Source organism: Pan troglodytes, chromosome X (genome assembly GCF_028858775.2).
Source record: "Pan troglodytes isolate AG18354 chromosome X, NHGRI_mPanTro3-v2.0_pri, whole genome shotgun sequence".
Classification (NCBI taxonomy): domain Eukaryota; kingdom Metazoa; phylum Chordata; class Mammalia; order Primates; family Hominidae; genus Pan; species Pan troglodytes.
In genome coordinates, this window is record NC_072421.2 from 110,414,461 (window position 1) to 110,441,728 (window position 27,268).

General features: G+C 39.0%; 1 long non-coding RNA gene and 1 pseudogene across 1 annotated transcript in view; both read left to right on the top strand.

Moving 5' to 3' along the window:
- LOC104003971 (uncharacterized) overlaps positions 1 to 27,268 on the top strand; it is a 122,489-nt gene that overhangs the window by 55,255 nt on the left and 39,966 nt on the right. The gene's annotated exons all lie outside the window — the stretch shown is intronic.
- Positions 22,353 to 22,451, top strand: LOC112207177 (U6 spliceosomal RNA; annotated as a pseudogene).

The following is a 27,268-nucleotide window of genomic DNA, read 5'->3' on the forward strand; positions in this document are numbered from 1 at the left end:
AGCTGATTTTCAGTCACTGGCAAAGGGGTACAGCATTGCCATTGCGGGCTTAAATAATTTATGATACATCCTCTAGGCCTGAACAGATTGCTGCTAGAATAACATTGGGATCTGTTAGGAAAGAAAGAGTGAGAAATGACTTTTGGCTCAGATGCCAACCATACATGCCAGAGTACTCATGATTTAATGTGCATATTTATTAGCTACGCTACTTTGGACAAATTATCTAACCTTTCAAATTCTCAGTTAATGCATCTACAAAATTAGGTATAATAATGCCTATCTCGGCTGGGCACGGTGGCTCACGCCTGTAATCCCAGCACTTTGGGAGGCCGAGGCGGGCAGATCATGAGGTCAGAAGATCGAGACCATCCTGGCTAACATGTGAAACCCCGTCTCTACTAAAAATACAAAAAATTAGCCGGGTGTGGTGGCAGGCGCCTGTAGTCCCAGCTACTCGGGAGGATGAGGGAGGAGAATGGCGTGAACCCGGGAGGTGGAGCTTGCAGGGAGCAGAGATTGCACCACTGCACTCCAGCCTGGGTGAAAGAGCGAGACTCCATCCCAAAAATAAATAATAATAATAATAAAATAATGCCTATCTCACAGTGTGGCTGTGAGCATTAAGGGAAATGCTGCATGTAAAAATGCCTCAGATATAGAAGATGCTCAATAAATGTTTTCTATATAAACACACTAGGCATGGCTCTAGAATAACAGACTTCTAACTATGTTTCCAGATTTTGATCTCTAGTATTTGTCCCAGCTTATACAAATAACTACAGTGAAGCTTTTTCAGTGTTGGTTCTGTGCATAGGCTGAGTAAGTGATTGCCTATGAATGTAATACAAGGAGTGTTAAAGGACACTGGTAAGTCTAAAAAATGCCTTCTTCACAATTCCTATGGTTCATGCCTCCTGTTGTAATTCAATGACCCTAAGAAGGAAAACATAGTAAACTGTTTATCAGGCAGTAATATCTTAGTGTGAATTTTATAATCAGATATTCCAATGATAGTTAGCTTAGAGTAGGTTAAGGGAGGAGAGAATATGTCTAGAATACCAAGCAGAATATGATTAACTCATTTTTCCATCAGGTTTCAGGGCTCAGGATATAACAAATTATCAGTTCATACTAAGATGTTAATATCTAGCTCCAATATAATGTGCTAAATAGTCTAGCCATATATATAGTTTCACATCTTGGTTGGGCTCTGAAATCAGAAAGATCTTATTTTGAATTTCATCCCCCACTTAAATGTGTGATCTTGAGCTAGTCACCTATCCTCTCTGAACTAGGTTATCTACCTGTAAACTAATAGAAAATAGTAGCAATAATCTCATACAGCTGAAAACATTAAATGAGTCTGTGAAAGGGCTTAGCACACATCTAGTACATGGTGTGTCCAAATGTTCACTATAATTATTGTCATTTATTAGTTTACATCTTATTATCAAAATCATCTTGTGGTGGCCCAGTGCGGTGGCTCACGCCTGTAATCCCAGCACTTTGGGAGGCTGAGGTGGGCGGATCACGAGGTCAGGAGATCGAGACCATCCTGGCTAACATGGTGAAACCCCGTCTCTACTAAAAAATGCAAACAATTAGCTGGGCGTGGTGGTGGGCGCCTGTAGTCCCAGCTACTGGGGAGGCTGAGGCAGGAGAATGGTGTGAACCCAGGAGGCAGAGGTTGCAGTGAGCCGAGATCACACCACTGCACTCCAGCCTGGGCAACAGAGGGAGACTCTGTCTCAAAAAAAAAAAAAAATCATCTTGTGGTATAGAAATAGCAGAGAAGATAATTCTCATGTTGCCTTTCAAGAAATGGCTACATAGGCCAGGCATGGTGGCTCACGCCTGTAATCCCAGTACTTTGGGAGGCCAAGAGGCCAAGGCAGGTGGATCACCTGAGGTCAGGAGTTCAAGACCAGCCTGGGCAACGTGGTGAAACCCCGTCTCTACTAAAAATACAAAAAAAAAAAAAATTAGCTGGGAGCAGTGGTGCGTGCCTGTAATCCCAGCTACTCAGGAGGCTGAGGCAGGAGAATTGCTTGAGCCTGGGAGGCAGAGGTTGCAGCGAGCCGAGATTGCACCATTGCACTCCAGCCTGGGGACAGAGCAAGAGTCTGTCAAAGAAAAAGAAGAAGGAAGGAAGGAAGAAAGAAAGGAAAGAAAGAAAGGAAAGGAAGGAAGGAAGGAAGAAAGGAAGGAAGAAAGAAAGAAATGGGTACGTAGAGTTTAACTGATTTGTTTTATATTTCACAGGAAGTTATAGCCTGGACTAGAATCTAGACCCCCAGCACATAGCCGGAGGTTCTTCTGCCTAGAGTAAAGAGTTTCTCAAGGACCTCCATGCTCTCCCTGATCAAGGCTGATTCCTACTGACATAGCCAATTTGTGGCATCTATTTTGATAAAACAACTGGGTTGAAAAACATGGCTTTTATTAACAAATGATGTATGCACAGACGTTCCTGGCAGTTGTTTCATCCTCCCTCTCATCCTTCTGAACCAGGCTCAGCAAGTGTCAAGTTTACACATGGATTGGAAATGATAGATGGGGCAAGATGGTCTGTGGTGGGACACAACCTTGTTTGTCGTCTTCACTATTAAATGCCCAGCACTTAGCTCAGAGCCTATCACATGGTAGGTATTTAATCGATACTTGCAAAATGAATACATTATTTGGTAGTTTTTTATTTGTTTGTTTGTTTGTTTTTGAGATGGAGTCTCGCTGTGTCGCCCAGGCTGGAGTGCAGTGGCACGATCTCAGCTCACTGCAAGCTCCGCCTCCCGGGTTCACCCCATTCTCACCCTCCTGAGTAGCTGGGACTACAGGTGCCCACCACCGCACCCGGCTAATTTTTTGTATTTTTAGTAGAGACGGGGTTTCACCGTGTTAGCCAGGATGGTCACGATCTCCTGACCTCGTGATCCGCCCGCCTCGGCCTCCCAAAGTGCTGGGATTACAGGCATGAGCCACCATGCCCGGCCATTTTTTTTTTTTTTTTTTTTTTTTTGAGATGGAGCGTCACTCTGTCGCCCAAGCTGAAGTGCAGTGGTGCGATCTTGGCTCACTGCAACCTCTACCTCCCGAGTTCAAGTGATTCTCCTGCTTCAGCATCCCGAGAAGCTGGGATTACAAGCACTGGCCACCATGCCCGGCTATTATTTTATTTTTTGAGATGGAGTCTTGCTCTGTCATCCAGGCTGGAGTGCAATGGCACGATCTCGGTTCACCACAACCTCTGCCTCCCAGGTTCAAGTGATTCTCCTGCCTCAGCCTCCTGAGTAGCTGGGATTACAGGTGTTCACCACCATGCCTGGCGAATTTTTGTATTTTTAGTAGAGATGGGGTTTCACTATGTTGGCCAGGCTGGTCTTGAACTCCTGACTTCAGGTGGTACACCAGCCTCAGCCTCCTAAAGTGCTGGGATTACAGGCATGAGCCACTGTGCCCAGCCCTACCCCTTCAATATTCTTCTTCGGATGAATGTTGGACAACAGGAATCACTTGAGTAGAAAAAGAGCTTGGTTTGGCATTGGGAATGAAGAAGGGCTTCCTTTGAAAGACTCCATTTCTACTAGGAGCTTCTACAAAGACTGAACAGAATATACTATTAACCATTCTTAGGGTCTCATTTTCACTATAGGATTACAATAGTTTTTTTTGTTTGTTTGTTTGTTTTGACAGAGTCTCTCCCTGCCGTCCAGGCTGGAGTGCAGTGGTGTGATCTTGGCTCACTCCAACCTCCGCCTCCCGGGTTCAAGCAATTCTCCTGCCTCAGCCTCCCGTGTAGCTGGGATTACAGACGTGCACCACCATGCCCAGCTAATTTGTTGTATCTTTAGTAAAGATGAGTTTTCACCATGTTGGCCAGGCTGGTCTTGAACTCCTGACCTCGTGATCCGCCCACCTCGGCTTCCCAAAGTGCTGAGATTATAGGTGTGAGCCACTGCACCCGGCCTACAATATTTTTTTTTGTTGTTGTTTTTTTTAAGTGATGACTCTCTGAGGCCACCTATTCCATCTTAATTGGGGGACCTAGCTAAGTCAAAAGTAAGAAAAGAAAAGTTGTATTTTCAATCCAGTAAATAGAGATAAGTGCTACAACATTTCTTACTGCAGTTGGGTTTTAACAGATAGAAATTAAAGCGCATTCTATATGCAAATTCTGGTTTTGCCTTACTTTTTTGATTTTTGGTGAATTCTGTTCTGTGACTTTTGTCTTAAGTCAAACACATTGGGAAGTGGATGAAGAAGTTATTTCCTGAGACAGTTATTCTCAAAGTGTGGTCCTGGGAGTAGGTGGAGCTGCATCACTTGGGAACTTGTTAGAAATGCAAATTCTTAGGCTGGAGCCTGAGAATTTTGCAGGTATCAAAAGAAATGGTCAAATAGTGCTAGGATTACAGGCTAATTTTTTTATTTTTAGCAGAGACAGGTTTTCACCATGTTGGCCAGGCTGGTCTTGAACTCCTGACCTCAGGTGACCCGCCTGCCTCGGCCTCCCAAAGTACTGGGATTACAGGCACGAGCCACCGCTCCCGGCCTTAAGAGCTGAAAAATTAATGGATTGGATTTTTTTGTTGTTGTTTGTGTAAAAATATCATGCACCTATCTATTATAATTGGATCATTTGCACAGCACACATCTTGTTCTAAAGACAGAACATAAGAATGAATCAGCCAGGCTGGGTTTTTAATTTCCCCAATACAGACCTGGACTTTGGACAAGTTTTCATTTTATAAAATGTTGGACTTTAATGTGTCTTCTGTGAGACTGCTCACAAATCACTTCCTACAGTGAGGGCTAATTTCCTAAAGGGGTAAAAAAGCCTAATCCGTGGAGGCAAACTGAGCTAGCTCTTTCTGGATTCTTTAGAAATGAAACATTTTGACAGTGGTTTTACTTTTTTCTTAAACAAAATAGGACAGATGTATCTTGCAAAGTAAATAGATGAAGCAGCCCTGAATCAGGAATAGATGACAATTTCTTTAACAGTGGGCTTTCTATAGTTAGGACTATCATTATTCTCTCATACCTCTTCTGGGGCTCTGATAGCACTTTTGTTTCCCTTTTATTCCCTATTCCTAAGAAAAAGTTTCTTCTCAGTCCTTTAGATCTCATGGTAGATATAAATTTTCTCATTCACTAATTTGTTCCTTTGTCATTTTGTTTACTGAGTATTTGTTTTCTGCCAGGCACTTGTAAAAAGTCTTAGGAGTCAGAATTGAGTGTGGCATGGTCACTGCCCTCAAGGAATTCACAGCCTTGTGGGGGCAGACAGACAAGCAAACAGATAAATTATAAAGCAACATATTTAAGTGCTATTACTGAGATATGAGACAAATGCTGTGGGAGTCCAATTCTCTCTCTCAAGAGTATCTGATTTATCATCTTTATCTCTAATTCTGAAAGAGAATGCAAAGTCCTCATTAAATGATTTTAAGCCTCAGAGAACAGGCTGGAGCGATATTTTTGGCAAAGGGCGCCTTCCCATTGTCACTGAAATAACACTAACAGGCTGCCTACCCCATCTTTGTGTAAGGCCAGTCTTGCTAATAATAGTATATCTTCCAACAAATTAACAATACAGCATCTGGCTCAGAAGGAAGTGCTCCCATCAGTTAGCTGAAAGAAAGACATGTAACATGTCTGCTGGGAGTGGTCTGAAGCAGTTCTGGAGAGGAAGATAGCTTGACAAAGAGGGTGACCTATTTTCTGAGACTGCCTCTAAAGCAATCATCTCGCCTGGTGTGGCAAGTTTAATTGAAACTAAGCAACTAAAACAATAGAAAGCAAAACAGTTTCTATAAGCACTCAGACCTAAGAAGCTATTGGGTCTTCTACCAGTCCCAATGAGTCCATTCAGAAATAGCATTTTTCATTTTGCAAAGGGGAGATAGATTTGAACAAGAGCAAAGCCTAACTGAAGTTCTAACTGTTCAACAGTGGGGAAAGGCCCCTGAGATTAGGCCCCCTGCCTCTAGGTCTGGGAGGTTTCACACATGACTTTCTTAGCAATGGAAAAACTTTAGCAATGTTGTCTTCAAAAAAGTATCAACAGGGAAAATGTATTGGGGAATCTATACATAATGGATGCTGAATTTGTCATGGAATTGTAGAATGTTTTACATACTGTTTCATTTTGTCCTTCTGAATGCTGAAATTAGTGATGACATTGTTTTCTTGTGAATGTTGATATCATGTGTGGATACAGCCTTTGCAAAACCATCACTCTCTGAAAGAAGAGTGTGAAAATATGGTAGTATATTTGATATGGTTTGAATGTGGCCCCAAAAAGTTTATGTGTTGGAAAATTAATTCCTTTGCCCCCATGAGAGGACTAATGAGGTCTCTGCTTCATGAATGGATTAATGTTGCCATCACAGGAGTGGATTGTTCTTTTGTGAGTGGCTTTGTTATAAAAGTGCGTTCTCTCTGGCTCTCTTGCTCTTACCCTCTTGCCATATGTTGCCCTCTGCCATGTATAACCCAGCAGAGGCTCTCATCAGATACCAGCACCATGCTCTTCCAGACTCCATAACTGTGAACTAAATAAACGTATCTTCTTTATGAATAACTTAATCCGTAGTATTCTTGTTACAGAGACAGAAAACAGTGCTCTATAGATTTGAACATCATTTATCTTAAGGTCTATTTATAAGTGTGATGAAAAATTCAGGACTTCCGGTTTCTAGTCCAGCATGTAAGGAGCTTCACGCTTCCACTTCATCCTAACAAAAAGTAAAAAGTGAACAAACCGAAAAATCAGCAACTCTTCTTAGATCTATCAGAGAAGTGAGGTCACAAGGCAAAGTGCTGCTTCCAAAATTGTAGAGACAGGCAGGAGAATACAGAGAATCACAAGTTACCAGAGCAGAAATCCATAAAATAACCAGAAGTACCAGTCATGAGGTTGGGGGATTAGGGTTGGGGTTACACTTTTGTGAGTTTTACCTCCAGGAATACAATTGCATTCTCACAGTGAAGATGAAAGAGAAATCCCTTTGTGCTTCCACAGGGAAAGGGAAAAAGGTAATCATTTTGAGATAACACCAGAGCATTCTATTCTTGTTAACAAGGCCTGTCTTCAAGAGAAATTATTTTACCAGACCCTAAAGTATTGGGTTTTTTTCAGAACCTGACTGACCTGGGGTAAGGAAGTATTCAATTCCTGCCCCGTCTAGCCTTTCACATAGAAGAAGAGAAATACACAACTCCAGCCCAGTCTAGCCATTGTGTCCCATCTAAGGCATGAAAAAAATTGAAACGCATTTTTGACGTTCAGTCCAGAGGTACAAGCTCATTAAATGCCTGAGACCATATTATAGGAGCATAGAATGTTTCCTCTCTTTCCCTGCTGCACTTTACCACCACATTACTAAAGGCCTAATTACAGAAGTTCCTTTTAGCATGTACATCATATCTACCCTTCAACAAAAAATCACAAGGCACATGTAAAGGCAAAAAATACAGTTTGAAGAGACAGAGCAAGCATCTGAATCAGACTCAGATATGGCAAGTATTTTGGAATTCTTAGACCATGAATTTAAAACAACTGTGATTAATATATTAATGGATAAAGTGGAAAACATGCAATAACAGATAGGCAATGTAAGCAGAGAGATGGAAATTCTAAGAAAGAACAGAAAAAAAGTGCTAGAAATAAAACAACACTGTAAAAAAAGAAATGAAAATTGTCTTCGATGGGCTTACTAGTAGAATGAACACATCTGAGGAAAGAATTGCTAAGCTTAGGAATATTATAAAAGAAACTTCCAAACTGAAAAACACAGATTAAAAAGACTAAAAAAAAAAAAAGCATAGAATATTCTAGAACTGTGGAAAAACTACAAAAGGTGTAACATACACATAATGAGAATACCAGAAAGGGAAGAAAGAGAAAAGAATAGAGGAAATATTTGAATCAATAATGACTGAGCACATCTCCAGATTACCCACAAATCCAGTAATCTCAGACAACAGCAAGCAGGATAAATTCTCAAAATAGTACACTTAGGTATAGTATATTTTAATTGCAGAAAATCAAAGATAAAGAAAAAATTATAAAAGATGCTAGAGTAGAAAAAATACCTTACCTATAGAGGAACAAAGATAAGAATTATATCTGACTTCTCAGAAACCTTGCATGCAAGCAGGAAGAGATTAGAGTTAAATACTGAAAGTATTGAGAGAAAAAAGTCTTTGTCAGACAAACAAAAATGGAGGGAGATTGGTGCCAGTAGATTTGCCTTGTAAGAAATGTTAAAAGAAATTATTTAGAGTGAAGAAAAATTAAATAGGTCAGACACTTGGATCTACATAAAGAAAGGAAGAGTATTGGAGAAGGAATAAATGAAGGTAAAATAAGGTATTTTTCTTATTCCTAACTGGTCCAGATGATAGTTTGTTCAAAATAGTAATAGCAACAATATGTTCAATTATGTATGTATTTGCTTATGTATAAGTGATATGAATGACAGCAATGACAAGGGACAGGAGACAGGAATTAGGATTATTTTGTTATTATAAGGTATTTAAACTACCCATGAAACTATATAGTATTATTTCAAAGCTGGCTTGGATTAGTGGTAAATTTATATTACAAACACCACAGGAAAGTAGAAACAAACACCACACTAAAAATTAGAAAGAAGTATTAATAGAAGGATAACTGATATGCTAAGAAAAGAGACAATGGCATTTTAAAATGCTCAAAGCCACAAAAGGCAGAAAAAAGGTGGAAGACAAAGATAGGAAAAAAGAACAAAGACAACAAATAGAAAACAGCAACAAATGTGGTAGATATTAATCCAACTATATCAATAATCATAAGACAAGCCACAGAGTGGGAGAAATTACTTGTAAAAGACATGTCACATAAAGAACTGTTATCCAGCGGGGCATGGTGGCTCACGCCTGTAATCCCAGCACTTTGGGAGGCTGAGGTAGGCAGATCACCCGAGGCCACGAGTTCGAGATCAGCCTGGCCAATGTAGTGAAACCCCATCTCTACTAAAAATACAAAAATTAGCTGGGTATGGTGGCGCATGCTTGTAATCTCAGCTACTCAGGAGGCTGAGGCAGGAGAATCACTTGAACCTGGGAGGCGGAGGTTGCAGTGAGCTGAGATCATGCCACTGCACTCCAGCCTGGGTGACAGAGTGAGACTCTGTCTAAAAAAAGAAAAAAGAACTGTTATTCAAAATATATAAAGAACTCTTAGAACAGTAAGGAAAAAAAAACCTGATTAAAAATTGGCCAAAGGCCGGGCGCTGGGGCTCACACATGTAATCCCAGCACTTTGGGAGGCCGAGGCAGGTGGATCACTCAAGGCCATGAGTTCAAGACCAGCCTGGCCAACATGGCAAAACCCAGTCTCTACTAAAAATACAAAAATTAGCCAGGTGTGTTGGCATATCCCTGTAATCCCAGCTACTGGGGAGTCTGAGGTGGGAGAGTTGCTTGAACCTGGGGATGTGGAGGTTGCAGTGAGCTGAGATTGCACCACTGCACTCCGGCATGGGTGACAGAGCAAGACTCTGTCTCAAAAAAAAAAAAAAATTGGCCAAAGACCTTAACTGACATCTTACCAAAGATATACAGATTGCAAATAAGAATCTGACATATATCATTAGAGAATTACAAATGAAAACCATAATGAGCTATCACTATACAGTTACTAGAATTCCAAATCGAGAATACTGACAACAGCAAATGCTGGTGAGGATAATAAAGCAACAGAAATTCTCATTCATTGCTATGGGAATGCAAAATGGTACAGCATTTTTGGAAGACATCCTCTGACCATATAATCCAGCAATTATGCTTCTTAGTGTTTACCTAAAGGAGCTGAAAACGTATGTCCACACAAAAGCTTGCACACGAATGTTTGTAGAGCCTTTATTCAGAATTGCCAAAAGTTGGAAGGAACCAGACCTAGACGCTGAATGGATTAAATAAATAGGTCCCTAAGAGAGCCATTATGAATTCACAGAGAATCACAGTGCTATGATTACACTTGGTATGTATTTAGAAGAATTCCTGAGATGTAGATAATCGTGGAAGTTAATAGTATGTTTCAATATAGAAACTTTGGAAAAAGAGTAGTGCTATTGTTAATTTTTGTGGTTGTACTTAAAAAATATCTGAATTGATCTAATCAGCCAAATTGTGTTGTGATATAAATATATGGTTAATAAACTCAAAAACCGTCTGTTCAGCTTTATGACAGGCACAGTGGGGAATCCAGAGAAGTAGGAATCATGGTTCTTGTCCTCAGAGAGCTTCCAATCTAGTTGTGGAACTAAGACTCATAATATAGCTGGAGAACAATGTAAGACAGCATACTATCGAGTGTTAGGTTGTGTGGTGCGACAGTTGATGCCAAGACCTTCCTGCTCCCTCTTCTATGACAGCTATAAGTATTATTTTTAAAACTTTTGCTGTTAAGCTGACGACACTATCTAATCAGATCTTGTTTGGGCTCCGAATAACTTTTTAAAAAAATAAAATAAAAAGTGCCACCATGCCCGGCCAGACCTAGAATAATTTAAAAAAAAATTGAGACAATAGGGAAATTTGAATACATATTAGATGATATTAATAACGTAGTTTTTATTTTGTTAGGTATGATAACAGTATTATGCTTTGTTTTAAAAGTCCTTATCTATTAGAGAAATTTACTGAAATATTTCCAGTTGAAATAATGTTATGTGCCTGGCACCGTAGCTCACACCTGTAATCCCAGCACTTTGGGAGGCCGAGGCAGGCAAATCACTTGAGTCCAGGAGTTTGAGACCAGCTTGGCCAAAATGGCAAAACCCTATCTCTACTAAAAAATACAAAAATTAGCTGGGGATGGTGGCGTGCACCTGTAATCTCAGCTACTCAGGAGGCTGAGGCACGAGAATTGCTTGAACCTGGGAGGCAGATGTTGCAGAGAGCTGAGATCATGCCACTGCACTCAGCCTGGGTGACAGAGCAAGACTGTCTAGAAAGAAAGAGAGAAAGAGAGGAGAGGGAGAGAGGAAGGAAGGTAGGTAACATCACATGTGGAATTTTATTTAAGATGTCCTGCCCCCTCAAAAAATAGAAAAAACCGTTACTGAGGATAGAAAATATATGAAGTAAGATTGGCAAAATATTTATAATTGTTGAAGCCCAGTTATGAGAACATGAGGATTTATATTATTTTCTCTAGTTCTATGAATGTTTGAAAATTTTCACAGCATTTCTTAAAAATATCCATTTTAGGTGCTAACTGAAGAAACATCTATCTGAGAGCACAAACACAAAGGTTGGATCACGTTTACTACTAGCAATTTAGCTATTGGTCAGTCAATTAGAGTTTTTGAATCTACTGTGTACAGATCTCTGTACTGAGTACTACAGAGACATATCAGGAAAAACTAAGTTTTCCCTCAAGAAGATTTTTATCCAGAGAGGATGACAGAATGCGAACTCATTTATTCACTCAACAGACATTTATTCTCTATTGGGCACTGTAAGGAGTTACAGAGGAAGATTTTTAGAAAGCACCACATAGACAAACTGAATGGGGTGAAGCAGAAGTCAAATCCAGTGAAGCTGATCATCACAAGCTTCCTAGAGTTAGCTAGAATGTTTGAAGTCATCCAGCGAGCCAAATAGACTTTACCTGGTAGCTGTTACCTGTAGAGTCTAGTGATAGAAACTGCAGGAGGTGCAAAAGTGTGTGCTGGAGGCCTTATTTTCAAGGTGGTTATCCCCATGAGAATAGTAAGGGACCAACTGTGTAATAATGACAAACAGTGTAGTGGGAATTAGGGAAGGGAAAACTTGGTGTGGATTGAAGTAATTGAGGAAGAGTTAACAGAGATGGAGACAGAGTTGGGCCTTAAAGGATATATATAGTAGTTGCTGATTCATGGAGTAGAAACAAAACAAAACAAACAAACAAACCAAAAAAACAACAAAAAAACAAAGATATGGTAGAAACTAAATAGAGATGAGAAGGGTGTTTTCTCTAGATAAATGATATGGAGGGAGAAAATAAGTAGAGTTTTTCTCTGACTTGAAAAAGGAGGAAATCTACCTTTCCAACCAATCTCACCTTCCAGTTATGACCCTTGTGTCTTGTTTTTGTTTTTGTTTGAGACGGAGTTTCACTCTTGTTGCCCAGCTGGAGTGCAATGGTGTGATCTCGGCTCACTGTAACCTCCGCCTCCCAGGTTTGAGTGATTCTCCTGCCTCAGCCTCCTGAGTAACTGGGATTACAGATTACAGGTGACTGCCACCATGCCCGGCTTGTATTTTTAGTAAAGATGGAGTTTCACCATGTTTGCCAGGTTGGTCTCGAACTCCTGACCTCAGGTGATCCACCCACCTCGGCCTCCCAGAGTGCTGGGATTACAGGCGTGAGCCACAGCGCCCAGCTGAACCTTGTATTTTTCTTTTTATTCAAAACCAAACTTCTTGAAAGAATAGTCTACACCAGTCATTCAGGAAACAATTTCAAGCACCAACTCCATGAGATACTTTTTAATCCTATCTTATTTGTTTATCCTTAATCCATAGTTCACTGATCATTGAAATCCTCTTCTTCCTTGCTTTCCATATTGCTATTACAATTATCCCACCTCTCTGGCCATTCCTAGCCCTTCCATTCTTTAATAAACTCTTTATTATTTTATAGTAGTTTTAGATTTAGAGAAAAATTGTAAATTTAGTACGAGTTCCTATATGCCCCACATCCAGTTTTCCCTATTATTAAGATCTTACACCAGTATGGTACATTTGTTACAATTAATGAAATCATATTGGTCCATTATAACAAACTAAAGCCCGTATTTTATTAAGATTTTCTTAGTTTTTACCTAATATCTTTATCCTGTTCCAGAACCCATCTAGGATACTATATTACAATTGGCTGTCATGTATCCTTAGATTTTTCTTGGCTGTGACAGGTTCTCAGACTTTCCTTGCTTTTGATGACCTTGAAAGTGTTGAGAAGTACTGGTCAGGTATTTTGCAGAATGTCCCTCTATTGATATTTGTCTGATGTTTTCTTCCTAAGTAGACTGGGGTTCTGGGTTTTGAGGAGGAAGACCACAGAGGTAAATTATCATTCTTTTCAGTTATATCAAGGGTCCTTAACACCAAATTGATTTATCACAATTGTTGACCTTGATCACCTGGTTAAAGTAGTGTTTTTTTTCCCCCCTTTCCATACTGTTCTTTTTGGAAGGATGCTACTCTGCAGAGCCCATATCACAAATAAGGAGTGAGTAGTTGTGCTCTGCCTTTCCTATTGGGTGGAATATCTAAAGTATTTGCAATTCTTTTCCACTGGAGATTTGGTTCTTCTTCCTCATTTATTTATTCAGTCATTCATTTATATCAGTATAGACTCATGGATGTCTATTTAATTCTTGGATGACCATCCAATGCAATATATTTGTTTTGTCGCTCAAGTTGTTCCAGTTGGCCATTGGGAGCTCTTTCAGTTGGCTTCCTTGTCCCTTTGACATACTCCATCAACGTGTGTGTGTGTTAGCACTTAATTACTTTCTGATACCACATGATGCACCAAGTTCATTTGTACATTTTCTGCACCAGTCCCTAGAAGCAACCACTTCTTTTAAGAATTACTGCTTACTTTTATTAGGAATGGTATTAGAGCTCAAGGTCTAGGCACTGGGTGTGTTCCTTGGGTCTTATTTTATTTCTCTTTTTGTTTTTCTCTTTCTTCTAAATCAGTTTCTTACCCTCTGCACTACTGGCATATTGAACTGGAAATTTTTTTTTGTTGTGGGGGCTAGACTGTGCATTGTCTGATGTTTAGTAGCATTCCTAGCCTCTACCCACTAGATGCCAGTAGCACTCTTCCAGTTGTGATAGCCAAAAATGTCTTCAAACATTTCCAAATGTCCCTAGGGAGGCAAGATCACCCCAAGTTCAGAAACACTATTCTAAATGTACAAGTTTCCCAGGATCTCACATCCCTGGTTCTCTTCTTTTCTCATTATTCATATTATCCTTGGGCAAACTTAGCCAACCTTTTTGTCTTAATTATCACCTACAATCTAATGCCTTTCAAATATATCTTTATTTCTGATATCTTTCCTTAGGGTGGGCATGCCTATCTCCATTTCTATGTCTATAGTCCTATGGGTACCTCAAATTAAGCATGTTAAAAATGTATCCCATTGTTGGCAAAGACTCCCAATCTGACAGAGAATAGGAAGGAATAACAAAACTCCAAAAGAGATTACTAAGCAAGCAGTTTGTCTTGCCACAGTGCCATACGAGTCAAAAGTAGGCAACTTGAATCAGTTTTATAGAGAAGAGGTTAGCAAACTACATCCGCTGGCAAAATCCAGTCCACCAACTGTCTTTGTATGTTAAGAACTGTTTTTATAGTTATTTTTAATTTTTTTTTTCATTTAGAGACTGGGTCTTGCTATGTTGTCCAGGCTGGTCTTGAACTTCTGGGCTCAAGCAATCGACCTGCCTCAGCCTCCCAAAGTGCTAGGATTACAGGTGTGAGCCACCACACCCAGCCTATGTTTTTATATTTTAATGTTTAAAAAAGTCAAAAGAAGGATAATGTTTTATGACACATGAAAATTATATGATAGGCAACTTTCAGTGTCCATAATAAAATGTTAATGTAACACATCCACACTCATTTGTTTACATATTGTTTGTGGCTGCTTTCATGCTACAATGACAATAATTGAGTAATTCTTACAGCTGGCTTAGAAAACCTAAAATATTTACTATCTGGCCCACTGCAGGAACAGTTTTCTGACCCCTGAATCAGAACAAGACAATACTCACAGCACGGTAAACGGATTAAGGAACATTCTATATGAACGTTATAGTTTGAGCCTACAGTAAACAGGAAGAGCATTCACATGGTAGTGCTTGTTCCCCATGGTACCACATGGACGTATGGCCCTGGTTGGTAGCTCCACATGGAGTAAGTTGCACTGCAACCTGAGGAATCCAGGACTAAAGGCTCAGCACCTTTTGTAGCAAGCAGTAAACAAGCCAGTGCATTCTCCAGGGAGAAAATAGTTGCATAGTAGTTGCATGGTAGTTATACCTGACCTACTTCATTGTTTATGTGACTAGCTGCAGAAAAGGTTCAGAGTCAGAGGATGATTAGGACTTACAGTTTGGCATACTCGGCAGTGACCTGCAGGGTGGCTTGAGAATATGGCATACTGTCTTCAAATCCCAACATTTTGCTTCTATTCCTACTCTCCATAATCTTTGCTTCTTTTTCATGTTGGTTAATCATATCACCAATCCCCTTAGTTTTCCATGCTAGGAAACTAGTAGTCATCTTAAATTCTTCCTTTTTCCTGATATCTAATCTATCCCCAAATCTGTTTGGTTTTATCTCCAAAATCTCTCATGTTAATCTCATATTCCTATGTTCATTGCAATCACTTAGTCCAAGCCACCATCATCTCTCCCCTTGATTATTGTAATAGTCTCCAGTGTAGGTTCTCATTTTCATCTTTGTGTACACATGGTTCACTCTCTGTATAGCAGTGACACAGATCATATGATATGTAAATTGGATCATGTAACATTCAACCTAAAAGAAATTTTAAAGGTACATTGCTAGTTATGTTTGTGTTGAAAAAAAGATAGATATATAGCCAGAAACCCAATTCTGTATTCCAATTATTTAGTAGGCATTAGCAGTTTTAGTAGTAATAGCTACTTATTGAATATTTATTATATGCCAGATACTGTGCTAAGTGATTTACATGCATTGTATTATACTATTGAATCTGTATAACTTTCAAATAGGGGTTATTATTATACCCATTTTATTGGTAAGAAAACTGAAGGTACAGAGGTCAGGTGACACAGGTAGGAAGTGTGAAGTTGGGATCGGAGCCAAGTACTCTTTACTCCTTCATTATTCTTTCTTTTTTATTTATTTATTTTTGAGACAGAGTCTCATTCTGTTGGCCAGGCTGGGGTGCAGGGGCACCATCTCTGCTCACTGCAACCTCTGCCTCTTGAGTTCAAGCGATTCTCGCGCCTCAACCTCCCGAGTAGCTGGGACCACAGGTGCACGCCACCATACTGGCTAATTTTCGTATTTTTAGTAGAGACAGGATTTTGCCATGCTGCCCAGGCTGGTCTCAAACTCCTGATCTCAGGTGATCCACCCACCTCGGCCTCCCAAAGTGCTGGGATTACAGGTGTGAGCCACTGTGCCCAGCCCTACCCCTTCAATATTCTTCTTCGGATGAATGTTGGACAACAGGAATCACTTGAGTAGAAAAGAGCTTGGTTTGGCATTGGGAATGAAGAAGGGCTTCCTTTGAAAGACTCCATTTCTACTAGGAGCTTCTACGAAGACTGAACAGAAATATGCTATTAACCATTCTTAGGGTCTCATTTTTCACTCTAGGATTACAATAGCTTTTTTTATTTTTTAAGTGATGATGCTCTGAGGCCACGTATTCCATCTTAATTGGGGGACCTAGCTAAATTGAAAGTAAGAAGACCTGGGGGAAAAGAAAAATTATATTTTCAATCCAGTAAATAGAGATAAGCGCTTCAACATTTCTTACTGCAGTTTGGTTTTGACAGATAGCAATTAAAGAGCATTCTATATGCAAGTTCTAGTTTCGGCCTACTTTTTTGACTTTTGGTGAATTCTGTTCTGTGACTTTTGTTTGTCTTAAGTCAGACACATTGGGAAGTGGATGAAGAGGTTGATTATTTTCTGTGAGACAGTTATTCTCAAAGAGTAGTCCTGGGAGCAGGTGGAGCTGCATCACTTGGGAACTTGTTAGAAATGCAAATTCTCAGGCTGGAGCCTGAGAATCAGAAATTCTGGTTGTGGGACCCAGTGGTCTGTATTTTAACAAGCTTCCTGGTCATTTTTAGTGTGTACTACAGTTTGAGAATGACTGGTCTGAGCTATTCTGGGGACAAGGGCCTGTGTGTTTTCTCCATGTTTTACTTCTGAGGACAACTGTGTTGTGTTGTGTTAGCGAATTGCTAATAGGCATTTTATTGTGGGTAATTGGGAGATAGAGTGGTCTTCAGAAGAGAAAGAGTCTATTCTCTCAGTTTCAAAGCCTTGCTCATAAGAAACCTATAAATCATCCCCGCAGGACTGAGTGGGAAGGCAATTATGTTGTACAACCTTAATAGATGCTAAAATTTGAGAATTACTACTTTAAGACATTAGCCAATAATTCCATTAGCTGCCACAGGGTGGATGATGTTAAATTAGGTTTACTGGTTTGGTACAATTGTGAAGTTTATCCAGACAGGGCCAACTTAAAACAGAAAAAAAAAAAAGTAGTAATTTAGATTCCTCTGCCTTTTTTTTTTTACAAAAATATTACTATTACCGAAATTGCTGTGTAGATATGGAAAGATATCAATTACGTTGTGAATAAAAGCAAGTTGTAAAAAATCTGTATAGTGTATGTAATCACATTTAAAGAACAAACAAAAAAATCTTTGTATTTGTGTGTTTGCATATGCATAGAAATATATAGCAAATTATTTTTTTAACCATTAAAGTATAGTCATTTATTATCTTTGTCAGTATTATGTACTGTACATAATTGTATGTGGTATACTTTTTTCTTTTTTTATTATATTTTAAGGTGTAGGGTACGTGTGCACAATGTGTAGGTTTGTTACAGGTGTATACATGTGCCATGTTGGTTTGCTGCACCCATTAACTCGTCATTTACATTAGATATTTCTCCCAATGCTATCCCTCCCCCTTCCTCCACCCCATGACAGGCCCCAGTTTGTGATGTTCCCCACTCTGCGTCCAAGTGCTCTCATTGTTCAATTCCCACCTATGAGTGAGAACATGCGGTGTTTGGTTTTCTGTCCTTGCGATAGTTTGCTCAGAATCATGGTTTCCAGCTTCATCCATATCGCTACAAAGGACATGAACTCATCCTTTCTTATGGCTGCATAGTATTCCATGGTGTATATATGCCACATTTTCTTAATCCAGTCTATCATTGATGGACATTTGGGTTGGTTCCAAGTCCTTGCTATCGTGAATAGTGCCACAATAAACATACGTGTGCATGTGTCTTTATAGTAGCATGATTTATAATCCTTTGGGTATATACCCAGTAATGGGATGGCTGGGTCAAATGGTATTTCTAGTTCTAGATCCCTGAGGAATCGCCACACTGACTTCCACAATGGTTGAACTAGTTTACAGTCCCACCAACAGTGTAAAAGTGTTCCTATTTCTCCACATCCTCTCCAGCACCTGTTGTTTCCTGACTTTTTAATGATCGCCATTCTAACTGGTGTGAGATGGTATCTCACTGTGGTTCTGATTTGCATTTCTCTGATGACCAGTGATGATGAGCATTTTTTCATTTGTCTGTTGGCTGCATAAATGTCTTCTTTTGAAAAGTGTCTGTTCATATCTTTTGCCCACTTTTTGATGGGGTTGTTTGATTTTTTTCCTGTAAATTTGTTTAAGTTCTTTGTAGATTCTGGATATTAGCCCTTTGTCAGATGGGTAGATTGCAAAAATTTTCTCCCATTCTGTAGGTTGCCTGCTCACTCTGATGGTAGTTTCTTTTGCTGTGCAGAAGCTCTTTAATTAGATCCCATTTGTCAATTTTGGCTTTTGTTGCCATTGCTTTTGGTGTTTTAGTCATGAAGTCCTTGCCCATGCCTATGTCCTGAATGGTAATGCCTAGGTTTTCTTCTAGGGTTTTTATGGTTTTAGGTCTAACATTTAAGTCTTTAATCCATCTTGAATTAATTTTTGTATAAGGTGTAAGGAAGGGATCCAGTTTCAGCTTTCTACATATGGCTAGCCAGTTTTCCCAGCACCATTTATTAAATAGGGAATCCTTTCCCCATTTCTTGTTTTTGTCAGGTTTGTAAAAGATCGGATGGTTGTAGATGTGTGGTGTTACTTCTGAGGCCTCTGTTCTGTTCCATTGGTCTATATCTCTGTTTTGGTACCAGTACCATGCTGTTTTGGTTACTGTAGCCTTGTAGTATAGTTTGAAGTCAGGTAGCGTGATGCCTCCAGCTATGTTCTTTTTGCTTAAGATTGTCTTGGCAATGCAGGCTCTTTTTTGGTTCCATATGAAGTTTAAAGTAGTTTTTTCCAATTGTATGAAGAAAGTCATTGGTAGCTTGATGGGGATGTCATTGAATCTATAAATTACCTTGGGCAGTATGGCCATTTTCATGATATTGATTCTTCCTATCCTTGAGCATGGAACGTTCTTCCATTTGTTTGTGTCCTCTCTTATTTCCTTGAGCAGTGGTTTGTAGTTCTCCTTGAAGAGGTCCTTCACATCCCTTGTAAGTTGGATTCCTAGGTATTTTATTCTCTTTGTAGCAATTGTGAATGGGAATTCACTCATGATTTGGCTCTCTGTTTGTCTGTTATTGGTGTATAGGAATGCTTGTGATTTTTGCACATTGATTTTGTATCCTGAGACTTTGCTGAAGTTGCTTATCAGCTTAAGGAGATTTTGGGCTGCGATGATGGGGTTTTCTAGATACACAATCATGTCATCTGCAAACAGGGACAATTTGACTTCCTCTTTTCCTAATTGAATGCCCTTTATTTCTTTCTCTTGTCTGATTGCTCTGGCCAGAACTTCCAACACTATGTTGAATAGGAGTGGTGAGAGAGGGCATCCCTGTCTTGTGCCAGTTTTCAAAGGGAATGCTTCCAGTTTTTGCCCATTCAGTATGATATTGGCTGTGGGCTTGTCATAAATAGCTCTTATTATTTTGAGATACATTCCATCAATCTGTAGTTATTGAGAGTTTTTAGCATGAAGGGCTGTTGAATTTTGTCAAAGGCCTTTTCTGCATCTATTGAGACAATCATGTGGTTTTTGTCTTTGGTTGTGTTTATGTGGTGGATTACATTTATTGATTTGCATATGTTGAACCAGCCTTCCATCCCAGGGATGAAGCCAACTCGATCGTGGTGGATAAGCTTTCTGATGTGCTGCTGGATTCGGTTTTCCTGTATTTTATTGAGGATTTTCGCATTGATGTTCATCAGGGATATTGGTCTGAAATTATCTTTTTTTGTTGTGTCTCTGCCAGGCTTTGGTATCAGCATGATGCTGGCTTCACAAAATGAGTTAGGGAGGATTCTCTCTTTTTCTGTTGATTGGAATAGTTTCAGAAGGAATGGTACCAGCTCCTCTTTGTACCTCTGGTAGAATTCGGCTGTGAATGCATCTGGTCCTGGACTTATTTTGGTCTGTAGGTTATTAATTATTGCCTCAATTTCAGAGCCTGTTATTGGTCTATTCAGAGATTCAACTTCTTCCTGGTTTAGTCTTGGGAGGGTGTATGTGTCAAGGAATTTATCCATTTCTTCTAGAGTTTCTAGTTTATTTGTGTAGAGGTGTTTATAGTTTTCTCTGATGGTAGTTTGTATTTCTGTGGGATCGGTGGTGATATCCCCTTTATCATTTTTTATAGCGTCTATTTGATTCTTCTCTCTTTTCTTCTTTATTAGTCTTGCTAGTGGTCTATCAATTTTGTTGATCTTTTCAAAATACCAGCTCCTGGATTCATTGATTTTTTGAAGGTTTTTTTTGTGTCTCTATCTCCTTCAGTTCTGCTCTGATCTTAGTTATTTCTTGCCTTCTGCTAGCTTTTGAATTTGTTTGCTCTGAAATATACAGCAAATCCTTAACAGTGGCTACGTGGGAGTAATGAGGTTGGATGCAGTAGCTACTTTCAAATTTCACTTTATGCCCTTTTCTGTTTTTGAACTTTTTACAGGGAATATGTATTATTTATAAATTGTTTTATCTTCCCCAATTTAAATCTTTTAATTTAAAAGTAAACTTTACTGTTAAAATTGCAAACTTGGGGAGGGCAAAAAGATCACACACAAGGCTGCCCCTTCACTCCTGGAGGGTTGCATGGTGGCCCAGCCAAGGCACTCCACACTTCCCAGACGGTGCAGCGGCTGGGCATAGGCGCTTATAAAAGATTTTTAATGGATCATATTTTTTTGAAAAAGTAATAACCACATGGTAATTCAGGTAGTAGAATAGTGTAAGCAATGTCAATATAGATTATTAAACTTTTAGATTTAAACATGTAGAAATGCTTATTTATTTTACAAGCAATAATAGTTCATATATAGAGTGTGAAATATAATGCTTCCAAATACCAAAATATGTTATGGAAATTATATCTTAAATTAGAATGAATAAAGACCTTGTATACTAGAGGAAAAAAAAACCTGTGTAAACATTTAGCATTCACTATATCAAGTAGATATTTACCTAGATATATAATATGTACAAAATACAAAGAAATATTACCACCTACTTAGGTTGGCCTCCTTTTTCATCAAGCTCACCTGTTATTAATCACCTTAAATAAAGCTTGGTGTTTCCTCGGGTAAGAAAACGTTTACTGTTCTCAGCTACACTGCTTCCACACATTGAAAAGATGTCTGGTCTCTATTTTCACAGGATCTTGACAAGGGCTGGCAGTTTTCTTCAGCTACTACATTAACTAACAATTCTTAATGGTCAAATCCCTGAGCTCCCCCTCCCTCTCTTTCCTACAGGTGTCAAAAACTGTTAACTATCTCTTCTCCCCTTTCTGGGAAAAACTCCCTTTTTTATTATTGCTAATTAGATTTGGAGGACAATAGCATTTCTTTGCCTACTTTTAATATTTAGAGCAAAAAAGGCTTTTGGGTTGTCTCCCAAAATAAACATTTTCCTCCTAAATGCCTGGCCTCTAATCAGAGAAAAGCTCTGTGTGGAAACAAAGTTACCAACTTACTCAATCGATTTCCCTTTTTCTAGATGAATAGCTTATATCCGTAGAGAAAGGATTCATTACCATAATGCTTTAGGTTGAATATTGTACAACCTGCTACAGACCTCTATGAGCCCTACTTTTAATGCCAACTGCTTTTAAAACATGTTTTGACCTTTACCCTCAAAATATTTTAAAAGACATTTAAATATGACATGCTATCATTATTATTATTATTATTTTTAGATGGAGTCTTGCTCTGTTTCCCAGGCTGGAGTGCAGTGGCCTGATCTCGGCTCACTGCAACCTCTGCCACCTGGGTTCAGTGATTCTCCTACCTCAGCCTCCCAAGTAGCTGGGATTACAGGCCCAGGCTACTACACCCAGCTTTTATTATTATTATTATTATTTTTGGTAGAGACGGCGTTTCACCATGTTGGCCAGGCTGGTTTTGAACTCCTGACCTGAAATGATCCACCTGCCTCGGCCTCCCAAAGTGTTGGGATTACAGGCGTGAGCCACCGCACCCGGCAACAGGTTAATTTTATTTAAAGAGTAATGCAGTCCTTTCTTCTGCAGCATGTGTGTTAAATTTGGAAAAATATAGAGAAGATTGGAAGAGCAAGGATGATATGTCAATTCATAAAGAATATCATATATTCTTTTTTCCTTGTTGGGATTGAAAATGTCTATCTGAAATCCATCAGCTAGCATCATCTGCAATGGTAAGACATTATAGATGTAACCCCATTAAAATCAGTAACAAGCTAAGAAGATCTGCTATCACCATTATAATTTAATTTTTAAAATTCCCTAGCCAGTGCAATAAAGCAGGAAACAGAAATAAGAGCCATCACTAATAGAAATCAGGAGGCACAATTAATATCTTCAAATGAAATGATTTTCTAACCCACGGAGTCTAAATGAAAACCATTTAGAATGAGATTTTAAAGGTTTGTTAGTTTTCCTAAACATTTCAGTAACCAGTTAGAAAACACAGTGGAGAGCTTATTTGCTGTAACACCAGAATGTAGAAAATACCTAGAAATAACCTCAACAAGAAATGTGCAAGATCTGTATGAAGAAAATGGTGAAACTTTACCAAAAAAACCTCGTGAAACATAAATGAGAGGACAAACATTTTTAACTTGTTAATTCCTCTGAAATAGTTTTAATAAAATTTACAATAAAAGTACCAGAGATTATTCTTGTACCTTGGTAAAGTAATTTTAAACGCCATCCTGAAGAATATATATCCAAGAATAGCAAATATTTTCTGAAAAAGAAGACCAATGAGGAGGACTTTAACAAATGATAAAACCTGGTTCAAAAATTGCAGTTATTAAAACAGTATGGTATGGGTACACGCATTTTTTTTTTTTTTTTTTTTGAGAGGGAGTATAGAGTCTCACTCTGTTGCCCAGGCTGGAGTGCAGTGGCACGATCTCGGCTCACTGCAAGCTCTGCCTCCCGGGTTCACGCCATTCTCCTGCCTCAGCCTCCCGAGTAGCTGGGACTACAGGCGCCCACCACCACGCCCGGCTAATTTTTTGTATTTTTAGTGGAGACGGGGTTTCATCGTGGTCTCGATCTCCTGACCTCATGATCCACCCGCCTCGGCCTCCCAAAGTGCTGGGATTACAGGCGTGAGCCACCGCGCCCGGCCGGATTTTTAAAAAACAAACATAAATGTCACAAACTCTAGAGCCTCAGAATAGTGAAATGGAGCTTAGTGTTTCCCCACGAGCTCAGGCATATGCCATTTTGGACCCGTGTTAGCACAATGATAAAAGGATTTGTGTCGTGGCAGCTCCTTCTGGGCTCCTGGATTATTTTGAAGGGGACACTACCAGTAAGTCAGAGTCCTTGACAGTCCAGAAGCTCATAGGGAGAGTTAATGGCATAGTTTTCATGGACCAGTAATTTATTCTAATGCTTCTTTCTCCTTCTATAGTAAAAGTATATGCAACAAGGGTTGAATTGCTTATTTTGGCAGATGGCCCTAAATATGTAGAAAGTTAGTACTACCTCTGGATTTTCCTTTTGTAGGTGTCAGGTTAAAAGAGAGGTATTTTACAATTCCTACCCTCTGATCTAAGGAACCTTTTAAAATGTAATTTCAAAAATTCGATTTTCTTGAGGTGGTTACCTCAATTAGCATATCTATTAATGTAGCTTCATAGTCATCTTTTGGCAGGCTTCATTTTAAAAGCAAAGGAGACAAACTGATTCCAATTGCAGGAATTTGCTTTATTCTACAGTAAAGTCCTTTGCATTATTCTACAATGTGTATGGTACCAAGTGTGCGCCTTTCTTTTTAAAAATTGCGTTACAATATATGAAATTATATCTGTATCTGAGCATCTATAAAAACAATTATTCTCGTCCAATAAGTACTGAATTGAAGCGAAAGCATTTTTAAAAGCTTTAAATTATATTTCTTTTTGGAAATCAAATATACCAAGAAATATTTGGTGCTGATGCCATCTAAAATTATATTTGTTTTTTCAAAAACATTCTAGAGTTGCACTCAAGTTTATAATGATGAATGAAAGCAGATCCTTACTTTAGGGTGGCTAATTTTGTTGTATTTTCCCTATTTAAATAAAACTATTTTGGCAACAAATCTCCCATTTATCATTCATGAGTTAATGGAGAAATATTTATTGATTGTTTACTATGTGCTAGGTTCTATACTAGGTATTACATTGTTATAATAAAATGAATGTACTCTCTGTCCTCATGAAACTTTTAGTTTAGTGGGGAGGCAGACATTAGACCCTTAAATGGCCAAATAGATACATAATTACAAATGTCGATAAGTTCTATGAAAGAAACAGAGGACACAAAGAGAAAACAACTGGAGTTACACACTTTAATTTGCTTGTTTAGCTTGGGTGAATAAGAAGCCCTCTCTGGGGAAGCAATATTTAAGCTGAGATCTGAAGAATGAGAAGGAGCCAGCCACGCAAAAGATGGGTGGAAGAATGTTCAAGAAGGAAAGAACACCTTTTATGAAGGTGTAAAACATGCTCAAGTAGCTAAAGGCCAGCGTGGCTAAAGACTGGAGAGATAGCTGGACACTAGCATGAGACGAGGTGGTGAAGGTAGGCAGGGATCAGATTATGCAGGATGTTGATGCCTGTATTAAAGAATTGCATTTTAAATTAGTTGGATGCTGTGGGGTGCACCTGCAGTCCCAGCTACTCAGGAGGCTGAGGTGGAAGGATTGCTTACAGGAGTTTGAGGCTGCAGGGAGCTATGATCTAGCCACTGCCCTTCAGCCTGGACAACAGAGCAAGACCTTGTCTCAGAAAAAAAAAAAAAAAAAAAGAATTTATATTTTATTGAAACTGCAAAGGAAAGTCATTAAAGGGTCTTCAGCAGAGGAGTAATATGATCATATTTACATTTTTAAAATTCTGATTTTGGCTTAAGAGTAGACAATGGATGGAGGTAGAGACGAATGGATATTATCAGATTTTAGATAATAATTTCTGGCTGCTAAGAGGCATGCCCAAATGACCAAATGAATACTTAAAAGGCAAAAACTTTTGATCTCAAACTACAGTGTTTGTTGTACTCACACTACACCCATAGTAATTCTCTTTTAAAAAGTATGCGTACGTTTTTTATGGTGTTACACAAACTAAACAACTGTTGAAACATGCTTCTTTATCTTTGTCTATGAAATATGTTAAATGTAATACTCTAATGAGAGTTGCATTTGTTAGCTATCTAGCTTCTATTTTGAAGGCCAAGTTTGCATATTATTTATATTTTGGTTCAAAAGAAGAGGCAAGCAGTTTCTGATAATTTGAGGGAACTAATATGACTAGAACAATAACAGAAGAAATTAAATTGGTCGATGAGTCTGTCTGAAATGAACAGAACAAGAGCAAGAGAAATGAGTCAGAGGACTATGGTCACAGAAATCTCTGAGATCTGTAAGAGAGGTAACTGAAAGATTGATAATTGATAGCTCGCAACTGAAGAAATATTTAAGACCTGATATGAATTCACCTTCTGTATTAGTCTGTTCTCACATTGCTATAAAGAAATACCTGAGACTGGATAATTTTCAAAGAAAAGAGGTTTAATTGGCTTATGGTTCTGCAGGGTGTCCAGGAAAGCATAGTGACTTCTGCTTCTGGGGAGGCCTCAGGAAGCGTCCAATCATGGCAGAAGGCAAAGGGGGAGCCTGCCCATTTTACAGGGCCAGAGCAGGAGGAAGAAAGATGGTGAGGGAGGTGCTACACACTTTTTTATTTTTATTTTTTATTTTTCCAATGAATGAAATCTATCTATCTTATTTATATATATATATATATTTTTTTAAATTATACTTTAAGTTCTAGGGTACATGTGCACAATGTGCAGGTGTGTTACATATGTATACATGTGCCATGTTGGTGTGCTGCACCCATTAACTTGTCATTTACATTAGGTATATCTCCTAATGCTATCCCTCCCCGCTTCCCCCACCCCACAACAGGCCCCAGTGTGTGATGTTCCCCTTCCTGTGTCCAAGTGTTCTCATTGTTCAGTTCCCACCTATGAGTGAGAACATGCGGTGTTTGGTTTTTTGTCCTTGCGATAGTTTGCTGAGAATGATGGTTTCCAGCTTCATCCATGTCCCTACAAAGGACATGAACTCACCATTTTTTATGGCTGCATAGTATTCCATGGTGTATACGTGCCACATTTTCTTAATCCAGTCTATCATTGTTGGACATTTGGGTTGGTTCCAAGTCTTTGCTATTGTGAATAGTGCTGCAATAAATATATGTGTGCATGTGTCTTTATAGCAGCAGGATTTATAATCCTTTGGGTATATACCCAGTGATGGGATGGCTGGGTCAAATGGTATTTCTAGTTCTAGATCCCTGAGGAATCGCCACACTGTCTTCCACAATGGTTGAACTAGTTTACAGTCCCACCAACAGTGTAAAAGTGTTCCTATTTCTCCACATCCTCTCCAGCACCTGTTGTTTCCTGACTTTTTAATGATCACCATTCTAACTGGTGTGAGATGGTATCTCATTGTGGTTTTGATTTGCATTTCTCTGATGGCCAGTGATGATGAGCATTTTTTCACGTGTCTGTTGGCTGCATAAGTGTCTTCTTTTGAGAAGTGTCTGTTCATATCCTTTGCCCACTTTTTGATGGAGTTGTTTGTTTTTTTCTTGTAAATTTGTTTGAGTTCTTTGTAGATTCTGGATATTAGCCCTTTGTCAGATGAGTAGATTGCAAAAATTTTCTCCCATTCTGTAGGTTGCCTGCTCACTCTGATGGTAGTTTCTTTTGCTGTGAAGAAGTTCTTTAGTTTAATTAGATCCCATTTGTCAATTTTGGCTTTTGTTGCCATTGCTTTTGGTGTTTTAGACATGAAGTCCTTGCCCATGCCTATGTTCTGAATGGTATTGCCTAGGTTTTCTTCTAGGGTTTTTATGGTTTTAGGTCTAACATTTAAGTCTTT